The 23,908-nt window shown below is 45.3% G+C and overlaps 1 long non-coding RNA gene across 1 annotated transcript in view; it reads right to left on the bottom strand.

The window, feature by feature from the left end:
* Nucleotides 1-4,062: 4,062 nt before the first annotated feature.
* The window catches only part of LOC137527959 (uncharacterized), a 30,505-nt gene continuing 10,659 nt past the window's right edge, over nucleotides 4,063-23,908 (bottom strand). The window contains exons 2-3 of the long non-coding RNA XR_011023243.1: nucleotides 9,227-9,456; nucleotides 4,063-5,554 (exon numbers count right to left, since the gene is read on the bottom strand). This is a non-coding gene — a long non-coding RNA (uncharacterized lncRNA). The remainder of the gene's footprint in view (nucleotides 5,555-9,226; nucleotides 9,457-23,908) is intronic.

Here is a 23,908-nt window from a genome sequence, read left to right on the forward strand (position 1 = left end):
GAGTCAATGCATAAAGCAAACCTGTCATGAGGGGAGTCAAATCAGGATACAGTAGAGTTATGATTAACTGGTATTCTATGAACTAGCAGTCTCCACCAACTGGCAGTATACGGTGGGGGAGCTATGGGGTTGTGCCTCTCATTTCCACAGCAGCATTGCACCGTAAACCACTGATCAGAGCTCTGGGCACTGGCCTTCTTCACATTTACAGCTGCCCAATACGGTTCCCGATGTGTCACCTGACCTGCATCGGGTGCCATACAGAGCAGATGCCACAAAGCAGCCGGCATCTGGAAGAAGTGAAGGACAAGTGGTTGGATTATCGTTTTTTTTTCTCTGAATTTGCTCTGGGGGGAGGTTAGTGTTGAACTCTCAAGCAACTAGAATTTACACACATCCAGTAATCCCTGCCTCTGTTGGGGTAACCAAGATTTTGCTGTATTAACAGAAATAGTTGAAAGCTTAAGCTTCAGGATGGCCCCGAGGCTTCTCTGAGCCCTCCGTCATTCCTGGCCGGACCCCCCCCCCCCTTGTGGCCACGCTTTCCGTATATACAAGCGTATCTATGGGACGTGAGTGAGGAATGTCTGGGCATGCCCAGTAGAAGGAAGTGCTCATCGCTGAATGGGGTTAATAAGGATAGTGGTTAGTGCTGTTTTTATTAGAGACCCAGAGACTAACTAGTATAAAGCTTTGATACTTACCCAGGGCTTCCTCCCGCCCCATAAACACGTCTTAAGTCCCACCCCCGTCCTCCCACGATCTGCCGTTCACTCGATGCCAGTCTGGATCTACTGCGCACTCGCAGATCGCGTTTGCAGTAGACCCGGACTGACATCACTGAGCCTATTACTGGGGGTCACCACAGCTGAACGGTAGACCGGGGGAGGACAGCGTGGGACTTAGACGTGGTTCTAGGGCAGGAGGGAGCCTCGGGTAAGTATGGAAGCTTTAGATTAGTTCATCTATGGGTCACTTTAAAGAGGAACTGTAACGGCAAAATGTCCCCTGGGGGGTACTCACCTCGGGTGGGGGAAGCCTCAGGATCCTAATGAGGCTTCCCACGCCGTCCTCTGTCCCTCGGGGGTCTCGCTGCAGCCCTCCGTACAGCCGTGACGTAATATTTACCTTCCAGGCTCCTGCGCAGGCGCTCTGACGGCTAAGTAGGCGGAAATACCCGATCGCCGTCGGGTCTGCTCTACTGCGCAGGCGCAAGTCTCCGGCGCCTGCACAGTAGAGCGGACCCGACTGAGATCGGGTATTTCCTTCTATTTCCGAGCCTAAAGCAGCCACAGCGCCCCTGCTGGAGCCAGCAAAGGTAAATATTGAAATTACAGTCGGGCCTGTCCCCGGCTGTTCGGAGGGCTGCAGCAAGACCCCCGTGGGACAGATGACGGCGTGGGAAGCCTCATTAGGATCCGGAGGCTTCCCCCACCCGAGGTGAGTACCCCCCAGGGGATCTTTTCGAAGTTACAGAGTCTCTTTAAAGGAGTCCTGTAGGGGGAAAAAATGAGTTGAACTTACCCGGGGCTTCTAATGGTCCCCTGCAGACGTCCTGTGCCCGCGCAGCCACTCCCCAATGCTCCGGTCCACTGCTATACGATGACAAAGAAATGCACGGTCTAAAGAACCAAATAAGCGCACAAGGCCTCAATTCACTAAGATCATGCTGTAGATAAGGCAAGAGAGTTCGTTAAGTTACCTCCTCTGTAGTTAAGTTACCTCCTCTGTAGTTAAGTTACCTCCTCTGTAGTTAAGTTACCTCCTCTGTAGTTAAGTTACCTCCTCTGTAGTTAAGTTACCTCCTCTGTAGTTAAGTTACCTCCTCTGTAGTTAAGTTACCTCCTCTGTAGTTAAGTTACCTCCTCTGTAGTTAAGTTACCTCCTCTGTAGTTAAGTTACCTCCTCTGTAGTTAAGTTGCCTCCTCTGTAGTTAAGTTGCCTCCTCTGTAGTTAAGTTGCCTCCTCTGTAGTTAAGTTGCCTCCTCTGTAGTTAAGTTACCTCCTCTGTAGTTAACCTCCCTGGCGTTCTATTAAAATCGCCAGGGAGGCTGCGGGAGGGTTTTTTTTAAATTAAAAAAAAAACTATTTCATGCAGCCAACTGAAAGTTGGCTGCATGAAAGCCCACTAGAGGGCGCTCCGGAAGCGTACTTTCGATCGCCTCCGGCAATCGAAAGTAACAAGATAGGCCGCAATGAGCGGCCTATCTTGTTTCGCTTTCCTCGTCGCCATGGCGACGAGCGGAGTGACGTCATGGACGTCAGTCGACGTCCTGACGTCAGAGCCGCCCGATCCAGCCCCTAGCGCCGGCCGGAACTGTTTGTTCCGGCTGCACTGGGCTCGGGCGGCTGGGGGGACCCTCTTTCGCCGCTGCACGCGGCGGATCGCCGCGGAGCGGCGGCGATCGGGCAGCACACGCGGCTGGCAAAGTGCCGGCTGCGTGTGCTGCTTTTTTCAGATTGAAAATCGGCCCAGCAGGGCCTGAGCGGCGACCTCCGGCGGTATACCCCGAGCTCAGCTCGGGATTACCGCCAAGGGGGTTAAGTTACCTCCTCTGTAGTTATTTTCACATGCAGTTAATTAACAGCCTGTCTTTAACTCTGGAGTTATTTTAAGGATTGAAGAGTTAACTTAAAGACAGAAGAGTTAACTTTAGGTTTGCCTGAGGTAAAATGTTTCCTGAATACTACATGCCTTATCACCATGGTAACAACTCTAGAATTTCTAGAGTTATTAAAGACAGGAGATAAGCTTAGTGAATTGAGGCCAATGTGTAATAAAAATACAATGAGTTTTATTAAGGATGGATCCCAAAAATATATAAAAACATTAACTGCCAACAATACTTGAGGGATAATGTATAAAGTAATGTACAATTAACAAAGTATGTACAAAGAGCAATGGGGGTAAGCCATAAAGTCAGTAACGTATCAAGACAATCTGACCTGGCAGGTTTATTGAATCCCAATAGCGTTGCATGAAATTGAACAGTGCAATGCTGCAGTTTGGTATTTTAAATACATTTCACCATGAAATCTATTGAAAATCTATGTGCAATTTATCTGATCAGAATTAGATCAGAGTGATCAATGGATTTGCCACTCTGGGCAGAAATCTGTGTCCCCACCTTTATATACTTAAAGGGATACTGTAGGGGGTTTGGGGGAAAATGAGTTGAACTTACCCGGGGCTTCTAACGGTCCCCCGCAGACATCCTGTGTTGGCGCAGCCACTCCCCAATGCTCCGGCCCCGCCTCCGGTTCACTTCTGGAATTTCGGACTTTAAAGTCTGAAAACCACTGCGCCTGCGTTGCCGTGTCCTCACTCCCGCTGATGTCACCAGGAATGTACTGCGCAGGCCCAGACCACACTTTAAAGTCTGAAATTCCAGAAGTGAACCGGAGGCGGGGCCGGAGCGTCGGTGAGTGGCTGCGCGGGCGCAGGATGTCTGCGGGGGACCATTAGAAGCCCTGGGTAAGTTCAACTCCTTTTTCCCTGACCCCCCCGCCCCCTACAGTATTCCTTTAAAAAGAAACTGTGACTAAGAATTGAACTTCACCCCAATCAGTAGCTGATACCCCCTTTCCCATGAGAAATCTATTCCTTTTCTCAAATGGATCATCAGGGGGCGCTGTATGGCTGATTTTGTGATGAAACTCCTCCCACAAGTGTCAGCGCCTCACGGCACTGAGGTACTAATATCACACTGTGGGAGCCTTGTTGCATTGTGGGAAATAACAGCTGTTTACAACTGCCAAAAAAAGAAAGCCGCATCTCCTTCCACCGACCTCACCTGCCAGCAGTAAAAATGTCATCATGTGATAAATGTCAGAAAGTAAATCAGGGAGAGGAAAGATTTTACAATGGGCAAACACTGACTAAATCCTTTATACATAATTATTGTAAAAATGAATCCCTTTTTTATCACATTATTTTCAGTGGAGTTCCTCTTTAACGCTTTTTATGTAGCTGTATATTGTTTGATGCTGGTACGTGGTAGACATGCATTTTTTCTTTATATCCTTTTGCAAATTTTTACTTTATTTTTTTTATTTGCACCTTTTAATCATTTTTACATTGTAAGTAGTAATTTGTTTAAATTTTTTTGTTTACTTTGCAACAAATTTCATTTTATTTTGTGGTACTTTTTACATTTGAAACATTCCGCCGCCATCGCCGGGCGTGGTCTGCCGCTGCTGCTACCCACTGAGTGCTTCTCCTTCCTTGTGTCCCCATAATGTCTTACTGCGAGCGTATCTAGCGCGCCTCACACCATAATTACCCAGCGACGCTCTGTTTCCATGGGAACGTGCTATTAATGCGCTCCGGCTGTGTCTGGGGAATTATTCGTTTCCTTATTTTCATTGCAGCCATAAAATGTAATGCGAAGTAATTTTTAAATGGCAAGCGCCCTGAAATCTGCGCTTCATTTGTGTATAAATGTGTGTCGATGAAGATGGCCGCCACGCGTCTGCGGGGGACGGAATGGAGTGATGGGAGCCGATACGGTTGATGCTCATGGAGCTGCGTGTGTGCGGGGAAAAATATCTCCCCTGGTTAAAGGATAACTGTAGTGAGAGGTATATGGAGGCTGCCATATTAATTTCCTTTTAAATGATACTAGTTGCCTGGCAGACCTGCTGATCTCTTTGGCTGCAGTAGTGTGTAAGTGACATCGCCCCGCCCCCATGTGCTTAGTGCTAAACTCTCACCTCTCCATTTGACCTCCGGTGTTCGACGTCACTGCAATTGCCTGTACCTGTGACATCACAACATGCCATATTGTCACATAAAACAGAGGAGGCCTTCAGTCATGCCAGCGGATAGGTGAGCCTTTAAAGCAGACCTGAACTTCCTATCTGCTCTAAAAGATGAGCAACAGCATAATAACCTTTAAAGAAAAACTTGGTTGCAGCGGGTACAAATCCTGCAATACATTTGCAGTGTATCTACTTACTGCTTCCATGGAAGCAGACAAAAGTTTAACATGTTTTTACAAATTAGCTGCTCTGCTGTGGCGGAGGAGATTCCTGAGCTGACAGATCAAATTACAGTTGTGATTAGTCGAAGATGAGAAGGGGGTGGGATTATACAGGCTAAACAGCATTTCTCTCTGTTTTCTTTCTGTTCAGATCCACTTTAGCACAAGTCATGGGAGCGACACTTATACACTTGAGGGGACACCAGCTGGGGGTCTGTTAATTATTGGTATATTGAGCGCTGTTACCACCGCACATCTGATTGAGCCCTTGCAACTGAGATTTACATCATTCCCGACGGATACATTCAACCAATTTCTGCTGGAAATCGATTGAAAGATCAATCCGTCGGCCATGTTGGGGCACCGATTCATTTCAGATTTGATAAAGTTATGGGATGGGAAGGTCGATAGGCCCGCGATATGGAGTAACGTATCGTTGTACGGCTGCTTGGAGCGATCAGCTTCGTCAATATTGGATCGGTGGAGATAATGACATCACCAGGCACCGGGTTCTGCCGCGGTCGCGCTCATCCAGGCTGCGCCGGTCCCAGTTTCGCCGACATCCGCCGTGTCTGAGAACCAAAAGAAAGCAAATGTTATTGTGAAACAAAAAAATAATCATTTATGTAGCGCCATCGTGTTCCGTGGCATTGTTCAGAATAAGAAGCGGACACAAGGACAAAAAAAAAAATTATTGATGTGGGTAGATAACGTGTCATTGTGACTAATGGGGCTGAGCGAGATAGTTTCCTGTTTCACAAAACTGAACAGCGTGTTGGGGGCGTGAACTCACCTATGTCTCCGCCTTTCGCTCTCTGCGAGGGAGGGGCATACCTTATACAATCTCTAATACCTTCAATTTAAAGAACAACTGACGTGAGAAGAATAGCAGTGTTTCCGCCATGATGTGGTGAAACGAGGATTCGCATCATGGGTGTGCAGAAACTGTGTGGTGCTATTTATTAGTATACCCGCCGTAACCCCAAAGCAGCAAATATAGCAAACTATGACCATTAAATAATAAATGCAGCAACAGTTACCTCAGACACCAGAAAATAAACGCAGTGTGGGCAGCATTTCAGCAGAAAATAACACAATGTGGGAAACATTTCAGCAGAAAATAACACAATGTGGACCACAGTTCACCTGCAAAAAAAGGAATGTACTCACCTGACAGAAGCCTCCTCTCCCGGCCGGCCTCTGGCGTGCAGCTCCCCGGACGATCCTCCTGCATATCTCCCGCGCTGACAGGCAGAGTCCAGGGCTACGGGAAGATGGCGCCAGAATCCCTGTACTGGAGACACAAATAGTCTCCAGTACAGGGCTTCGGACGCCATCTTCCCGTAGCCCCGCTCTGCCTCCTGGGAGACTGCGGGCTGGAGTGGGGCTGCGGGCTATCAGCTGGCGTGATGTCTAGTAGACGCTCCAGCCAGTTCATAGCACAGCAGCGTTGGCGTGCCAGCAGATTCGGCTACGCGGGCCAAGGTTCGCCAACACTGTCCTATAGGAACTTTAACCAAGGATCGATCTTCATCCCAATCAATAGCCAATACCCCCTTTCCTACGACAAATATTTACCTTTCTCGAATAGATCGGGGGGTCTGTATGGCTGATATTTTGGTGAAACCCCTCCCACAGTGTGATGTCATGGCCATGGTCCTGACAGTTTGCTGTCTGTGAACATTGTTGCATTGTGGCAAATAACAGCTCTTTCCAACTGCCAAGCAAGCAGCATCTTCCTCTGTGCATAGAACTCTCAATAAAGAACACTCCGTACAGATCACCTGGCAGAACTGAAGATGTCCCCACCAAGTGATACATTTCAGAATGTAAATCAGAGAGGGAAAATGTTACACTAGGCAAACACTAACTAAGTTATCGATAAATTAATATTGTACAAAAAATAAGCAATTTTATTTTTATGGGGGGGGGGGGGGGGGGGGGGTTGATTTGATTGGCACAGTAACCATACACATATTACAACATTTGGTCATATAAATGCATTGCAACCATTTCCATGACATTTTGAAAGATTAACAGCTTAGTACTTGAGCTTAATAGTAAAAGGGGAACTGAAGTAAGAGGTATACGGAGGCTGCCATATTTATTTCCTTTTAATCAATACCAATTGCCTGGCAGCCCTGCTGGTCTATTTCTCTGCAGTAGTGTCTGAATAACACCAGAAACAAGCATGCAGCTAATCTTGTCAGATCTGACTTTAAAGTCTGAAACACCTGATATGCTGCATGCTTGTTCAGGGGCTATGGCTAATAGTATTAGAGGCAGAGGATCAGCAGGGCTGCCAGGCAACTAGTATTGCTTAGATGGAAATAAATATGGCAGCCTCCACATCCCTCTCACTTCAGTTCCCCTTTAAAAGTTGACTGCAGTTAGTGAAAAGTATCACATCAGATTGTTATTTTGTTATCAGATTGTTATTCATTGTTATTTTTTACCACAGTTCCTCTTTAAAAGGAAATAAATATGGCAGTCTCTAAATCCCTCTCACTTCAGTTGTCCTTTAAAGAGAATCTGTATTGTTAAAATCGCTCAAAAGTAAACATACCAGTGCGTTAGGGGACATCTCCTATTACCCTCTGTCACAATTTCGCCGCTCCTCGCCGCATTAAAAGTGGTTAAAAACAGTTTTAAAAAGTTTGTTTGTAAACAAACAAAATGGCCACCAAAACAGGAAGTAGGTTGATGTACAGTATGTCCACACATTGAAAATACATCCATACATAAGCAGGCTGTATACAGCATTCCTTTTAAAACTCAAGAGATCATTTGTGTGTTTCTTTCCCCCTGTTCTCATGCACTGAAGTTTCAGGCTGCTCTTTTCTTCTTGCAAACAGCTTTGCCCTTGTTTGTAATTCCTCAGTATGTGAAAGCCCAGCCAGCTCAGAGGACGATTTATCCAGCTGATTAGAGCAGCTTCTCTCTTCTCTCTTATCTAAATAACACACAGGCAGTGTGCATAGAGGGGCCAGAAAGGGTGAGTTCATAGCAGAACCACAACACTGAAGAACTCGGCAGCCTTCCAGACACAGGCCGACAAGTCTAACAGGGGAAAGATACATTGATTTATTACAGAGACTGTCATAGTAGAAAGTGCTGCAGTAAGCCAGAACACATTAGAATAGCTTTTGGAACATGTAGGATGATAAAAAACAGGATGCAATTTTTGTTACGGAGTCTCTTTAATTGTGTTTACTTTCTTTAAAAAGAACCTGAGGTGGGCAATCCACACACAGAGACTGGGTCTGCCTATACAGCCCAGCCTCTGTTGCTATTTCAATCTCCCCTACCCCCCCCCCCCCTTACGCTCTGCTAACCCCGGTCACCGCCCACATCCCTTCCCTCCAATCAGCAGGCAGGGAAGGGATGCAGGCAGGACTGGAGCTCTGCAGGAGGCGGGGGGAGCGGCAGACTGACAGTACAGAGGTAAACACAGCCCGCTGCGACACGTGATTTATGGGGGATAGCAGAGCGCAGGGGAGGCTTAGGGGGGATTGAAATAGCAACAGAGGCTGGGCTGTATAGGCAGACCCAGCCGCTGTATGTGGATTGCATTGTTAGAACCCGGCCTCGGGTTCTCTTTAAAATAAAGTCTCTTTTGAATAAATAATACTAAGGCTAGGCTCGCAGTGGCGTTGCATGTTATCCAATCGTTGCTCTGCATATAGTGACCCCTACAGTGAGGCTTGGGTCACAGCGGGACGTTGTGTTCCTACGCAATGGAACAAAGTCGTACCTTATGCTATGGCTGCGTTATGTTGCATACAGTGAAGAATACAGACAATGAAAAGTGCGCTTCCCTATACCTGTTATCTGGTGCAATTAGCTAGATTTAGGGCCTTTTTCCACTACCCTGCTTGCGTTTTACGATCTGATTCCAACAGCTTTTAGCCGCTACTGGTAAGAGGCAGCGGGCAGGGATGACTCACCTCTTCCGCGTTCCAGCGTGCGCTCCACTCTCGTCACTTCCTGCAATGCCGCCCACTGTATTGTAAGTGGACAGCATTGCAGGAAGTGACGACAGTCCGACCCCCCCTCCCCACCGCTGTGCCCAATACCCCCTTCCTGCCTGCTACCCCTTCCAGCTCGGCGGCCCCCCACACCCACAGCTTGTGGGGGGGGGGGGGGAGGGCAGCGATTTTTCTGAAGTTTGCCTCAGGCGGCAAAAAGTCTAGGGCCGGCCCTGAGTATAGTAGTTCAATCCCAGTCACATTAGTGGAAATTACCTTGTAATGTGATCGCATTGTAGCGTCATTGCGATTGCAATTGCTTTTCATAGTCCTGACGGATGTTCAGCGAGATGCAGATAATTCCATTTGATGCAGGATTATGCAAACACAATTTTTTGTGGATGAAATCAAATACCGCCAAGGTTGAACTATTTTCAAAGTTTTTCATTGACTATCCGCACTCCTGATGAGGGACAGAGAGAGGTCAGATGAATCACAGAAGAGTCCTGACAAAAAAAAAATGTAGTTCTGATAATTGACACTAGGTGGCAGCAAACAACCATTCACAAAGAGAAAAGCTCAGCTCAGCAGAATGTGTTTTGAACGTTTACCTGTTACCACCCTTTACCAATAGATGTTAAATCAGATTCCAACAGGAAATGTTCCTGAGCAAATATTACTTCAGACTTCAGAGGTGAGTATACTCCACCGTCGGGACGTCTGCGTCCGCGTCATCTGGTGCGTATTGAGCCTGCGCAGTAGTTGTGCGCAAGCACAGTACACGCCAGATGACGTGGACGCATGGGTATGAAAGCCAGTGCAGGCGCAGAAGAGCCAACTTGCCGGTGGAGTCATGATCATCATGGACAGCCAGCGGGACAGCGCAGAGGACCGAAGCTGCAGTAAGCAGCTTGCATGGTTTGGCTGGTGTCGGTTCCGCCCACTTTTTCTAACGCTAACACACAATTACTCAATGACCTAGTTTGTGAGCAGTGGCGTTGCTGGCCCCAAAGATCAGTGGCATGTGCCCTGGATGTCCCTCAGGCAGAGTACCAGGCACCACACAGTACCCAGCATGCCCTATAGAAACACCACAGCACCAGCATGGCATTACAGTGACCAGCATGCCCCATAGAGGCACCATAGCAGTCACCCAGCATGGCACCACAGAACACCACAATGGGGGGTGTGATGGGTGCTATGGTGCCTCCATGTGGACATATTGGGTGCTGTGATGACATGCTAGGTGCTGTGATGCCTTTATGGGAGCATACAGCCAGGGGCGTAGCAATAGGGGTTGCAGAGGTAGCGACCGCATCGGGGCCAGAGGGGCCCCATGGGGCCAGGGCCGGATTTGTACTTCTTACCACCCAAGGCCGACTATTACCAGCCGCCCCAACCGAAACCGTATCCTACCACCTCTCTCCACACACACACACCCGAAAAATTTTGGGCCGCTGGTGTCCACTATTGGGGCTAGTGCCGAGGTCTCCATGGCAACGTGAAGTGAATCAATCACGTCACACGGGGAACTAGTCAATCAAGCGATCTACAGGTGATGGGTGTGGTGGGAGCCATCCACCACACACACATAGTCAAAAGTGGCTCACAATTGGACATTGGGTGGGGTCAGCAGGTCAGCAACATGTAAAAGTGAGTCCTGTACCCACTGCTGTCTCCAGGGTAACAGCGCTGGCCAATCAATAATTAAGGAATGGGTACTGTGAAAGGCTGCCTTCTGTACTCTGTACTATTTGCTGGTGCTGCCCCTGGTCCTTTCATCCCCCACACCAAGTGTGTGAGACCCGGCCTTCTGTAACTGCCTGCAGCTGCTGCTATGTCATTGGACAAGCCTGGCTTTTTGCTAGTCACACACTCTTCACAAACATTTAATTAACGGACTGAAGCTGCCTGTAGCACTGCACAGGCAGATGCCAGCTGGTACTAATAGTGCAGTTATCCTGACCCCTTTCATTTGTTTGGACACTTGCAAATTATGCCCTGCAAATAATGCCCACTATCTGCAGGCCACCCCTTGTTTATCTGGTGCCCTAGGCCATGGCCTATGTGGCCTTGCCAGAAATCCGGCCATGCATGGGGCCCTTCCTCAACCAAAGCATTAGCTGTTTATTGGTCCTGTGGTGGTAATAATCACCTCTATAGATGCTTTAAATCGTAGTAATCATTAAAAAACTGTTCCCCATCCGATTCTTGCACCTCTAATACTATGTATGACCAAGGCAGGTTTTGTTGCGTCGTATCAAGTGTTATATATAGAGTGCTAGGAGGGGCCCCATGTAAAACTCGCACCGGGGCCCATAGCTCCAAAGCTACGCCACTGCAGGGAGCTGTAGTTCTTCTATGGGGGCATGCTGGGAGTTGTTGTGCCTCAATGGGAGGCCTGTGGGAGCAAGGGAGGGGGTCCACTAGAAGGTCAGGGAATGTTATGGGGGGACTGGCAGCAGGCCAGCGTGCCCAGCAGACCAGCCAGCACAGAAGCCAGGTAACTCTGCCCAGTTATGTTTAAGGGGGCTCCATCCAACATTTTTCTGGGCAGGCCTACTTAGACCGCTGTTAGGCTCATGAAAAATTTGGCCCCACCCATGACCACACCCACATTCCTGTGCATGACCACACCCATTTTTCATGTAGAGTGCCCAAAAGTGCCCCGGATCTCTAGGATCCTAGCAATGCCCCTGTTTGTGAGCTTTGCGGTCTTTGGCATCAATAATTTGCATTGAAATGAAACAAATCTGATAGACTTTGGCTCCACCCCCTTTTCTGAATTTGAACCTTAGTCACCCAATGACCAACTGTACCATGTTTGAGGCTTGTGCCATTAACAGTGCAAGAATGGTAGTAATTAAATATTCCCCTTGAAAAGCAATAGGTGAATTTTGATTGGCTTTTGTAGGCTCCACCCTCTTTTCTGAATATTAATCCCAGTCGCCCAGTGACCATCTGTGCAAAGTCTGAGAACCCTGCCATTAACAGTGTAAGAATGGCTGCAGTTTACATTTTCCTAGTGAAATTTGTATTTGGCTCCGCCCACTTTTTGGTGATGGGGATAAAAAGTATCCTATATGTTATTCCAGGTAATGTACTATGTGTGTGCCAAATTTCATTCACATCCGTTCAGCCATTGTTGCGTGATTGAGGTCGCATTCATAGTGCCACGTTGTGGAGCTGTGTTATAAAGTCTTATAATGCAGCTTACCGAACTGCAATGCTAATCCTATGGGCCATTCACAGTGCGACGTTAACATCACATTGAAAATGTTGCGTTGTGGAAACTCACTGCTTACAGTGCATTACCTCCAAACGCAGACACGTTGCAACTTTAACGTCGCATTAAAACGCAACGTCCAGCTGTGAATATGCCCTAAGTAACTAACATCCAAACTTTCACATTTATAATATTAGTGAGATTATGATCTAGCACTGACATCTTCTGCAGCACATTACACAGTACATAGTCAGGTCACTGCCTGTCCTCAGAGGAGCTCACACTCTAATCCTGCCATAGCCTAATGTTCTACCATATTATTATTATGTATTTATATAGCACTGACATCTTCTGCAGCACATTACAGAGTACATAGTCACGTCACTGACTGTCATCAGAGGAGCTCACACTAATCCTACCATAGCCATAGCCTAATGTTCTACCATATTATTATTATTATGTATTTATATAGCACTGACATCTTCTGCAGCACATTACAGAGTACATAGTCATGTCACTGACTGTCCTCAGAGGAGCTCACATTGTAATCCCTACCATAGTCATAGTCTAATGTCCTACCATGTTATTATTATTATGTGTTTATATAGCACTGACATCTTCTGCAGCACTGTACAGAGTACATAGTCATGTCACTGACTGTCCTCAGAGGTGCCCACAATCGAATCCTACCATAGTCATAGCCTAATGTCCTACCATATTATTATTATGTATTTATATAGCACTGGCATCTTCTGCAGCACTGTACAGAGTACATAGTCCTGTCACTGACTGTCCTCAGAGGAGCTCACACTCTAATCCTAGCATAGTCATAGTCTAATGTCCTACCATATTATTATTATGTATTTATATAGCACTGACATCTTCTGCAGCACTGTACAGAGTACATAGTCATGTCACTGACTGTCCTCAGAGGGGCTCACACTCTAATCCTACCATAGTCATAGTGTAATGTCCTACCATATTATTATTATGTATTTATATAGCACTGACATCTCCTGCAGCACATTACAGAGTACATAGTCATGTCACTGACTGTCCTCAGAGGAGCTTACACTCTAATCCCACCATAGTCATAGTCTAATGTCCTCCCATATTATTATGATGCCCCCAGGCATATATAAGTGATGCCCCCGTTATTACCGCTGCTATGTGAAGGTATGCCTGTATTTCTTGCATTCAGCATTATAATTCATCATCAGGGGGCAGCTCTGCCTGGGGAAAGGGAAAGTGGGCAGTGAGAAATATTCACAAATCTCTGAGCCATTTCTCCTGCCCCCCCCCCCCCCCCCCCCCCCCCCTGTAATGTGCGAGTGTTGGCGCAATATGCAGAAATCTAATTATTGCAACGCTGGGCCCTTGTTATGTCGGATTAACACTTTCATGTGACAAGTGGGAATCCTGCAGATAAGAGGACGGCAGCCCCACCTCATTATTATTTTATTACCCCCGGTACTCGGGGCCCAAACACACAGCTGTTATCTCCCCGCCCCAATAAACATTAATATGCAGATTCTTCCGCTCTGGCTGCGCTAATTGAATTTATGTTCTTGGAGGAACTCAGCATCCCAGCGGGTGGTGGGGGGGGGGGGGGGTCGATGTTCTGGATTGCAGAACGTTTGTTGGGCGGCTCTCTGCAATCGGTTTGTTGTGTGAGATGTTGTGATGTGAAGATAACGGTTTAATCATCGTAGAGGGAAGGATACAGACTACAATGGCTCTTCCGTTCCCATCGGGGGCGTATTCCCACGGAGGAGCGGATAAATCAAATATTACCGCAAATCAAATAAGGATTCCTCCATGACAAATGTATTCCTTGCTGTAATTGTACTCTGTATGCGTATTCTGCCCCCCTAATGTCATCAGTAAATTTATTAAACTTTTTTAATATACGAAACTAGGACAACCGTACAAGAGTGGTAACGTTACCCCAGTGACTCTCTCTAGAGCACCAGGGCCCACACGTCATTAACTCTTTCTCCTGAGGTTCCTAAATGATATTTTCCAACAATAAAATGCCTTTTAAAGAAAACCCGAGGTGTGTTTTTCAAATCTTAAAGGATACCTGAAGTGACATGTGACATGATGAGACAGACATGGGTATATACAGTGCCTAGCACACAAATAACTAGGCTGTGTTCCTTTTTTTCTTTCTCTGCCTGAAAGAGTTAAATATCAGGTATGTAAGTGGCTGACTCAGTCCTGACTCAGACAGGAAGTGACTACATTGTGACCCTCACTGATAAGAAATTCCAACCATATAACACTTTCATAGCAGAAAATGGCTTCTGAGAGCAGGAAAGAGATAAAAAGGTCAATAGTTCATAGATTTTAGCTCTGGCATACTTCAATGAATGTGTCATTGAGCAAAAACAATAAAACTGTTAAAACTTAAAAAGTAGATTTAAACATAAAATAAAACTGTGGAAAATCTTAAAAAGTCATTTTTAGGAGAAGGAGGATAGATACAATTGCTTATTTCATTAGTTTTTTTTCACTTCCGGTGTCCTTTAATAGGACCCTGGGTCGCGGCTTAGCTTCCAAGTGGAGGAAGCTTACGGTGGCTGAGAGCGAGGGGACACAGGCGGGGGAACCCTGCAATACAGGAGGCGGGGGAGCGCCAATGATTTACAATATGCAGGTAAATAGCAGGCTAGCGACAAGCAGATTGTCTCTAGCCTGGCGCTATTTTTAAGGGGGGACACTCATTTTGCATGAGTGATTTTCCTGTGATTAATGCAAAAAAAAAATCACTGGACACCATAGTGTTTTGGGAGCGATCGCGATTATCGGTTCTATACATGCTAATCGCGATCGTTCGGGAATCGCCGGCAAACCGCTGCATGTAACAGGTTTGTGGTTAACGCTAACCGCAATGAGAACACTGCCATAGTGTTACATGGGCTAGCGGTTTGCGGTGAGTGAAATCGAGCCCTTAAAATAGTTTTGATAGTACTTTTCACCACCTTTTTGGTACTTTTTCATTTACTAAGTGCTGAAAACAATAAATAGAAAAGGAAAAATTATCTCCTAAGAGAAAATGTGAATTGCACAAGGCCCAAATCTGGGGGGTCTCTGTGAAAGACCAGATCTCAGTGACTCCCTACAGACCCCCAAATTTCAGTCTGAAGAGCACCGAATTGCTGTGTTCCATTATCACGGATGCACAATAACTGGAATTAGGTTTATTTAGACTTTTTTCACATCTAAAATCGAAATGTAAAATTTTAGATTTTTACGTGCGTTTTTTTCTCCTCCCGCCGCTTAGCTGCGCTGTGATTTTGTATAAAGCGCTTTTCAAAGAGCTTTTGCAGAGCGATTTGTTTTTTCAAAGTGAACTCTTTGACCCGGAAAAGAATACTATGTATTTATTCTTAAAAGTGCTGGGGAAATCGCTGCACCAAGCGCTTATGCAAGAGCTTTGCGATTTCCCTATACCTGCCATTGAGCCAAAGCGTTCAGAAAATGGTACAGGCAGCGCTTTGCTGAGTGGATCGGAAACGAACCGCTCTGATGAGAACACTCTCATAGGGAATCATTGCACAACCTTTTTTAGGGCGATTTTCAAAATTGCCGGCGCTTAAAAAAAAGGGCAAAAACGCCAGAGGTGTGAACGGGCCCTTAGGCCGGATCCACACTATAAGAGCTTTTCTGAGCGCTGTGTGATTGATTAGCGCTTTCTGAGCGCTTTTTAAAAATTTCTCCCATTCACTTTCATTAAAATCGCAGCAATGACTTAATGGAAGTGAATGGGAGAAATTTTTAAAAAGCGCTCAGAAAGCGCTAATCAATCACAAAGTGCTCATAAAAACGCTTTTAGTGTGGATCCGGCCTTACAGTTTACTGCAACTCTGTTAAACATCAAGCCATGCTTTGCTTGTTATCACCAGGCCACCACTCACAGACAGCAATGAACAAGTCTAGAACAGCAGCGGTATATTACAGTGCCATCTACAGACCATGAATATGAACACCACATTTCCCCTCCTGTTACAAATCTTCTTTAAACAAACGTAAAGTTTGCAAATATTCAATTAGAACACAAAGCAATACTTCACAAATGAACTACATCACATAGCGGTTGATTCATGAATGTTATCCCGCTGGCACAGAACAAGTTAATTATTGTAGCGAAACTCAACCACTAAAGGACCGCTCTACCCCAATTGGCGTGGACACGGCGGCAGCCCCAGGACCGCCTACTGCCGATCGGCGTGCAGTCCTGGGGGTGGAGAATGCAGGGGATTGCGCACGCATCCCAGCTTGAATGATGGTGCTCCGCTCCGTCATCAGCCTCTCAGCGGCGGCTGCTGCTAGGAGAATGTTAGACAGCGTAACCGCTGTCTATTTACCGCGTACAGCGCTGCGATGTAAGGCAGCGCTGTACCGGGACAGCTGTGTGACACGGCTGTCCCCGTGGCAGGCTCAGGGGTGATCCGCTGTTAATTCTGTTCCCAGTTCTCCAACTTGGTCATCACATGTTGCACTATGACCATGTCCTTCAACTGAAACATCAAACAAGTCCTGCTTAATAGGTGCACAACAACTGGCATTCCATGTACGTCCATCAGACAGTTCATGGGCGGAAGGTCCTCATTGCCTGGTCACTCTTAGTGTGTTAGAGCATCTGCATTGTCCCTGTCTTAAAGAGACCCTGTATTGAAAAAAATGCCCCTGGGGGGATACTCACCTTAGGAGGGGGAACCCTCTGGATCCTATTGAGGCTTCCGCTTCCTGTCCTCCTCCGTCCCACGGTGGTCTCTGTCTGCCCATCGGAAGACACAGCCGACAATTAGTCAGGCTGTGCAATATTTACCTTCCCCGGCTCCAGCAGGTGGCGCTGTTGCGGCTCTCCATAGTCATTAGACTATGACTGTGGTAGGATTAGATAGTGAGCTCCTCTGAGGACAGTCAGTGACATGACTATGTACTCTGTAATGTGCTGCAGAACATGTCAGTGCTATATAAATACATAATAATAATATGGTAGGACATTAGACTATGACTATGGCAGGATTAGAGTGTGAGCTCCTCTGAGGACAGTCAGTGACATGACTATGTACTCTGTAATATGCTGCAGAATATGTCAGTGCTATATAAATACATAATAATAATATGGTAGGACATTACACTATGACTATGGTAGGGATTAGATTGTGAGCTCCTCTGAGGACAGTCAGTGACATGGCTATGTACTCTGTACAGTGCTGCAGAAGATGTCAGTGCTATATAAATACATAATAATATTCTGGTAGGACAGAAGGCTATGACTATGGTAGGATTAGATTGTAAGCTTCTCAGAGGACAGTCAGTGACATGACTATGTACTCTGTACAGTGCTGCGGGAGATGTCAGTGCTATATAAATACATAATAATAATATGGTAGGACATTACACTATGACTGTGGTAGGATTAGATTGTGAGCTCCTCTGAGGACAGTCAGTGACATGACTATGTACTCTGTACAGTGCTGCGGGAGATGTCAGTGCTATATAAATACATAATAATAATATGGTAGGACATTAGACTATGACTATGGCAGGATTAGAGTGTGAGCTCCTCTGAGGACAGTCAGTGACATGACTATGTACTCTGTAATGTGCTGCAGGAGATTTCAGTGCTATATAAATACATAATAATAATATGTTAGGACATTATAATATGACTATGGCAGGATTAGATTGTGAGCTCCTCTGAGGACAGTCAGTGACATGACTATGTACTCTGTAATGTGCTGCAGGAGATTTCAGTGCTATATAAATACATAATAATAATATGTTAGGACATTATAATATGACTATGGTAGGATTAGATTGTAAGCTTCTCAGAGGACAGTCAGTGACATGACTATGTACTCTGTACAGTGCTGCGGGAGATGTCAGTGCTATATAAATACATAATAATAATATGGTAGGACATTAGACTATGACTATGGCAGGATTAGAGTGTAAGCTTCTCAGAGGACAGTCAGTGACATGACTATGTACTCTGTACAGTGCTGCGGGAGATGTCAGTGCTATATAAATACATAATAATAATATGGTAGGACATTAGACTATGACTATGGTAGGATTAGATTGTGAGCTCCTCTGAGGACAGTCAGTGACATGACTATGTACTCTGTAATGTGCTGCAGGAGATTTCAGTGCTATATAAATACATAATAATAATATGTTAGGACATTATAATATGACTATGGTAGGATTAGGTTATATTAATACACCCAACACGCGCTAGCCTAAATTACTAATGATTTTATTCAAATAGCACAAATTGCAAAAAATTGTATATACACCGTTTTTGTTGGTACTCAATTTCTCCTACATTCATACCACATTCAAACATACACCCTAGAAGGGCCCTTCTAAAAATAGAATTAAAACATAAACATAAAAAATATATGGAAAAATATATATATATAGGACCAGGTGATCCAATAAATTGAATGTGAGTGATTGGAGGTATAGGATCCTGTTAGAACCTCATTGCAAATAGTCCCATATAGAAACTCACATTAGGCGATTTCTGCCTTACTGAAACTTTCAAGACAACGTTCCGCAATCCGGAAGTTTCAAGAGAGAGAGCCCAATCCTATGCCAAGGATAGGTTTTACTCACAGTCCGCTGCAGCTGCCTCCGTGTAGACTTTTGATGTTCCTACCGGTAATCCACCACAACAGCAAGACCTTGTGTTGCCAACCGCTCACTTGATCAACTTACGCTGGCTCCCCAGTACGGCGCGTGTCACTTCCGCACACACGTTACAGTGACTCACTAGCCGCACTTCCGCTCAGCCTGCTCATTTCCGGACTGGTTTAGTATAGGTGACGTCACCACTTCAAAGGACCTCTGGATCTTTGCTTACAGGTGCCCGCTAGGCGCCTTTACGGTACACCTTTCGTCCACGGTCCCCACCATATGCCGATACTCAGTTAAAGAAGAGAAACCTCAACGCGTTTCTGCCATTAAACGATGGCCTTCTTCAGGAGGGTTTTTGTTGCTGATCTAGTGCTGCAATTTCAGTCACTTCCTTTATACTCATCATAGAGCGTTCATCCCCCTCATTAGAGGGGTCATAGGTCATGGTTCATAGGGCCATCTCTCGTTCTAATTCAAATTGGGACCATATATTGGTAATGTTCACTCAGTGTTCCTATTTAAAATTCATATAAGAACAGGCAATGCAAAGGGTGGGGTAAAATTAGTAATAAAACCAAAATTAAAAAATCAATGGCAATATTGAGCGTATCACGTCAAACTTACATACATACATACTCTACTCACATCATTTTAATCAAGAGGAATTCCATGTCGACACCCACAGTTTTGAAGAGGGGTGCAATCACTCTCCACATGCTCATAGTATTACACTCCATTCCCCAATACCTGACTGTTACAATCCTCATACACTATCTAGACCTCCAATTTCATTTTTTTTAAAAAAGGCAAACACCTCCATTTCACTATTCAGACCCTTTGGCATAATTGTATCCAACTGGAAGATCCACTTCGATTCATTACGCGACATTTTCTTTATATAGTCCCCACCTCTTCCACACTGCTTAATAACCTCAAGACCAAAGAATATTGTCCCTCTTATACTCCCCCCATGTTCCTCTCTATAATGTTTGGATAGCGGATGTCCCACACACCTCTTCTTTATGTTGTTAAAGTGCTCCCCCACCCTACTTTGTAGAGATCTCTTCGTTCTCCCCACATATCTCTTCTGGCAGGGGCACTGGATGCAGTAAATGACCCCCTTCGTAGTACATGTTATAGGGTCCTTAATTCTGTATTTCACTCCATCCAGTGCCTCAACCTCTACTATTCTACCCGGATTGCTAGTCCTCCTACAGTTTAGACAAATCCCACATCTGATGAATCCTGTTGTTCCTCTCCCTCCCCCACCATTGGTACCCTTATTCTCATTCGCTGCCGTTGCAATCGAGAGCCCCAAATTGGGTGCCTTTTTAAAGACAACTTTAGGGATACATGGTAATTTATCACCTAGAATCTTGTCCTCTTTCAACACGTCCCAATGTTTACGTATTATATTTGTAACTTTATTTGATTGGGACGTATATTGCAGGACAACACTAAAATCACTGTGTTCCCATTTTTGTTCCAATCTCGGTCCCAGTAAACTGTCCCTCTCTTTCTGTCTAATTAATGTCCTTGATTCATCAACATATTTCTCTGGGTATCCCTTTTCTAAGAGACTGTTCACGAGTTGTTCCGCCTCCCGGTCATATTCTGCTATATTAGTGCAATTACGGCGGAGTCTCGTGAACTGTCCCTTGGGGATATTGTTTAACCATCTTGGTAGGTGGCAGCTGGTATATAATATATAACTGTTGACATCCACCGGTTTGTGGAATGTTCTGGTTTTCAAGATACCATCCTCTACATATAGTTCTAAATCTAGAAAACTTACAGTGTGTACACTAGTTTCCACAGTGAATGAAATTCTCCAATCGTTCCTATTTATACTCTCGATGAACCTGTGCAGTGACGGGGCATCACCCTTCCATATCATCAGCACATCGTCGATGAAACGACGCCATAGGACCAGGTCCGCACCCGGGCCATGCTCCCCATAAACATAGCTCTCCTCCCACTGTGACATGAATAAATTTGCATAGGCGGGTGCGAACCTGGACCCCATCGCCGTTCCACCGACCTGTAGATACCAATTCTCATCAAATTGAAAGTAATTGTGTTGTAGTATGAATTGTATCGATTTTAAAATGTACTCCTTCTGGATAACATCCAGGGTTTCATCTTTCTCCAGATAAAAACCCACCGCCCCCAATCCTCTTTCATGATCAATTATAGTGTATAGGGATGCCACATCCAGTGTGCACATGATCCATCCCTCTTCCCACTGCAAGTCTCCCAAAATATTGATAACTTGTTTGGTGTCCGCAATATAGGCTCTTGTGCTCTTCACAGATCTCTGTAGGAACGTATCCACGTATCTGGAGAGGTTCGCTGTCAGCGAGTCCACCCCAGACACTATGGGTCTACCAGGCGGATTGTTCATACCCTTATGGATCTTTGGCAGATGATAGAACAATGGTCTCCGTGGGAATTCTATGTTTAGAAAATCATATTCCTTTATGGTCAGGATCCCATAGCTCAATCCTTCATCCAATATTATTTTCAGTTGTTTTGCAAAATCGACTGTTGGATCATGGCCCAAGACGCGGTAACAGTCAGGTATTGGGGAATGGAGTGTAATACTATGAGCATGTGGAGAGTGATTGCACCCCTCTTCAAAACTGTGGGTGTCGACATGGAATTCCTCTTGATTAAAATGATGTGAGTAGAGTATGTATGTATGTAAGTTTGACGTGATACGCTCAATATTGCCATTGATTTTTTAATTTTGGTTTTATTACTAATTTTACCCCACCCTTTGCATTGCCTGTTCTTATATGAATTTTAAATAGGAACACTGAGTGAACATTACCAATATATGGTCCCAATTTGAATTAGAACGAGAGATGGCCCTATGAACCATGACCCATGACCCCTCTAATGAGGGGGATGAACGCTCTATGATGAGTATAAAGGAAGTGACTGAAATTGCAGCACTAGATCAGCAACAAAAACCCTCCTGAAGAAGGCCATCGTTTAATGGCAGAAACGCGTTGAGGTTTCTCTTCTTTAACTGAGTATCGGCATATGGTGGGGACCGTGGACGAAAGGTGTACCGTAAAGGCGCCTAGCGGGCACCTGTAAGCAAAGATCCAGAGGTCCTTTGAAGTGGTGACGTCACCTATACTAAACCAGTCCGGAAATGAGCAGGCTGAGCGGAAGTGCGGCTAGTGAGTCACTGTAACGTGTGTGCGGAAGTGACACGCGCCGTACTGGGGAGCCAGCGTAAGTTGATCAAGTGAGCGGTTGGCAACACAAGGTCTTGCTGTTGTGGTGGATTACCGGTAGGAACATCAAAAGTCTACACGGAGGCAGCTGCAGCGGACTGTGAGTAAAACCTATCCTTGGCATAGGATTGGGCTCTCTCTCTTGAAACTTCCGGATTGCGGAACGTTGTCTTGAAAGTTTCAGTAAGGCAGAAATCGCCTAATGTGAGTTTCTATATGGGACTATTTGCAATGAGGTTCTAACAGGATCCTATACCTCCAATCACTCACATTCAATTTATTGGATCACCTGGTCCTATATATATATATTTTTCCATATATTTTTTATGTTTATGTTTTAATTCTATTTTTAGAAGGGCCCTTCTAGGGTGTATGTTTGAATGTGGTATGAATGTAGGAGAAATTGAGTACCAACAAAAACGGTGTATATACAATTTTTTGCAATTTGTGCTATTTGAATAAAATCATTAGTAATTTAGGCTAGCGCGTGTTGGGTGTATTAATATAACTTTGCCCAAAATCTTTGAGTGTTTAAGGGACAGCTCAACCCCACACGCTGCTTGATAGGCAAGGGATCAGATCTAGCGCCTGGTGACGAAAATAATTTGATTTATAAAATAGTCCCTTATACCATGGCTGCAGGAAATGGATTATGGGAATTTAGAAACCATCAGAATGATCGGATTAGGAATTTTTTCAGTGAGAGTGAAAACAATCAAGGAATACACAGGATGGATGGTACACAAAGAGTGAAGGAATTGGAGAAACTATTAGTAAAGGAAACGAAGAATATATGGGAGGTAGCGTCCCTTGAGAAGTACTTGGAGTGGGAAATAGCACCCGTAGGTTTGGCAGTGTCTAAAGTTCTATCTGAGGATTTGGCGGATGAGGAGACTTTGGAGAAGTGGGAGTATATGTTTCACGTATTCTCAATGGAAACGGTCCAATTTGTGATGGATGCTAGGAAGGCCCAATCTAAGAGTTTAGGGGAAGAAATAGAGGGCCTTAAACAAACCCTGGCCCCATTTAAATCAACAAAGGAGTACCACAATCTGGAGGTGAGTATATATAATAGATTAGAAGCATTAGAGAAGGATATAATAAACAAAAAATTGAAGAAATTTGCCAGGGACGCAATCCCTATGAACAATATAGAGGATTTAAGAATAATGGTAGAGGAAAGTATAGGAGAAGAATGCCCCCAGGGCACCACCATGATGGGTACACTTGAAACTATCGATGAGATCGGGGAGGATTATGAAGGGGATGGGGAGGGAGCAAGGTGCTCCACTATACAGGATTTTGAGGTGGGGAGTGATGAGGAAGGATTTGGGGATATCAGTGATGGGGAGATGCAGGTGAGTATACCGAAACCCACAGTGGAGACACCGAGAGTAGAGAGGAATAGTGGGGTATACACTAATAAAGAGAATAGGACTGCACGTGATGGGAAGAGTAGAAGTAAAACAAAGTCCCCGCATGTGAGCCCAAAGGGATATAGCATCCCCACTTCCAATAGATATTCAGTTTTGCGGAGCCCGGCAACTAATCAGAGACAGATAGAGGGGAATTTGGCCAACAACAGAACACCAAAAGGGTATCCACTGAGGGGAAAGGAAGATTTTAAGAAGAAGAGACTTAATAGAATGGCATTGACACCAAATAGAACCCCACGTCAGCAATCTAGGACCCCACAACCCATCAACAGGAGGGGACCAAGGAATGAGTTGGGAGATCGAAGGAGTAGGAATAATATAGTGGTAGAGGAACCACGAAACTCCATAAGTCAATATTTTTTACGGACACCCAGGGTGGGAAACGGAAAAG

Source organism: Hyperolius riggenbachi, chromosome 8, assembly GCF_040937935.1.
Source record: "Hyperolius riggenbachi isolate aHypRig1 chromosome 8, aHypRig1.pri, whole genome shotgun sequence".
Taxonomy (NCBI): domain Eukaryota; kingdom Metazoa; phylum Chordata; class Amphibia; order Anura; family Hyperoliidae; genus Hyperolius; species Hyperolius riggenbachi.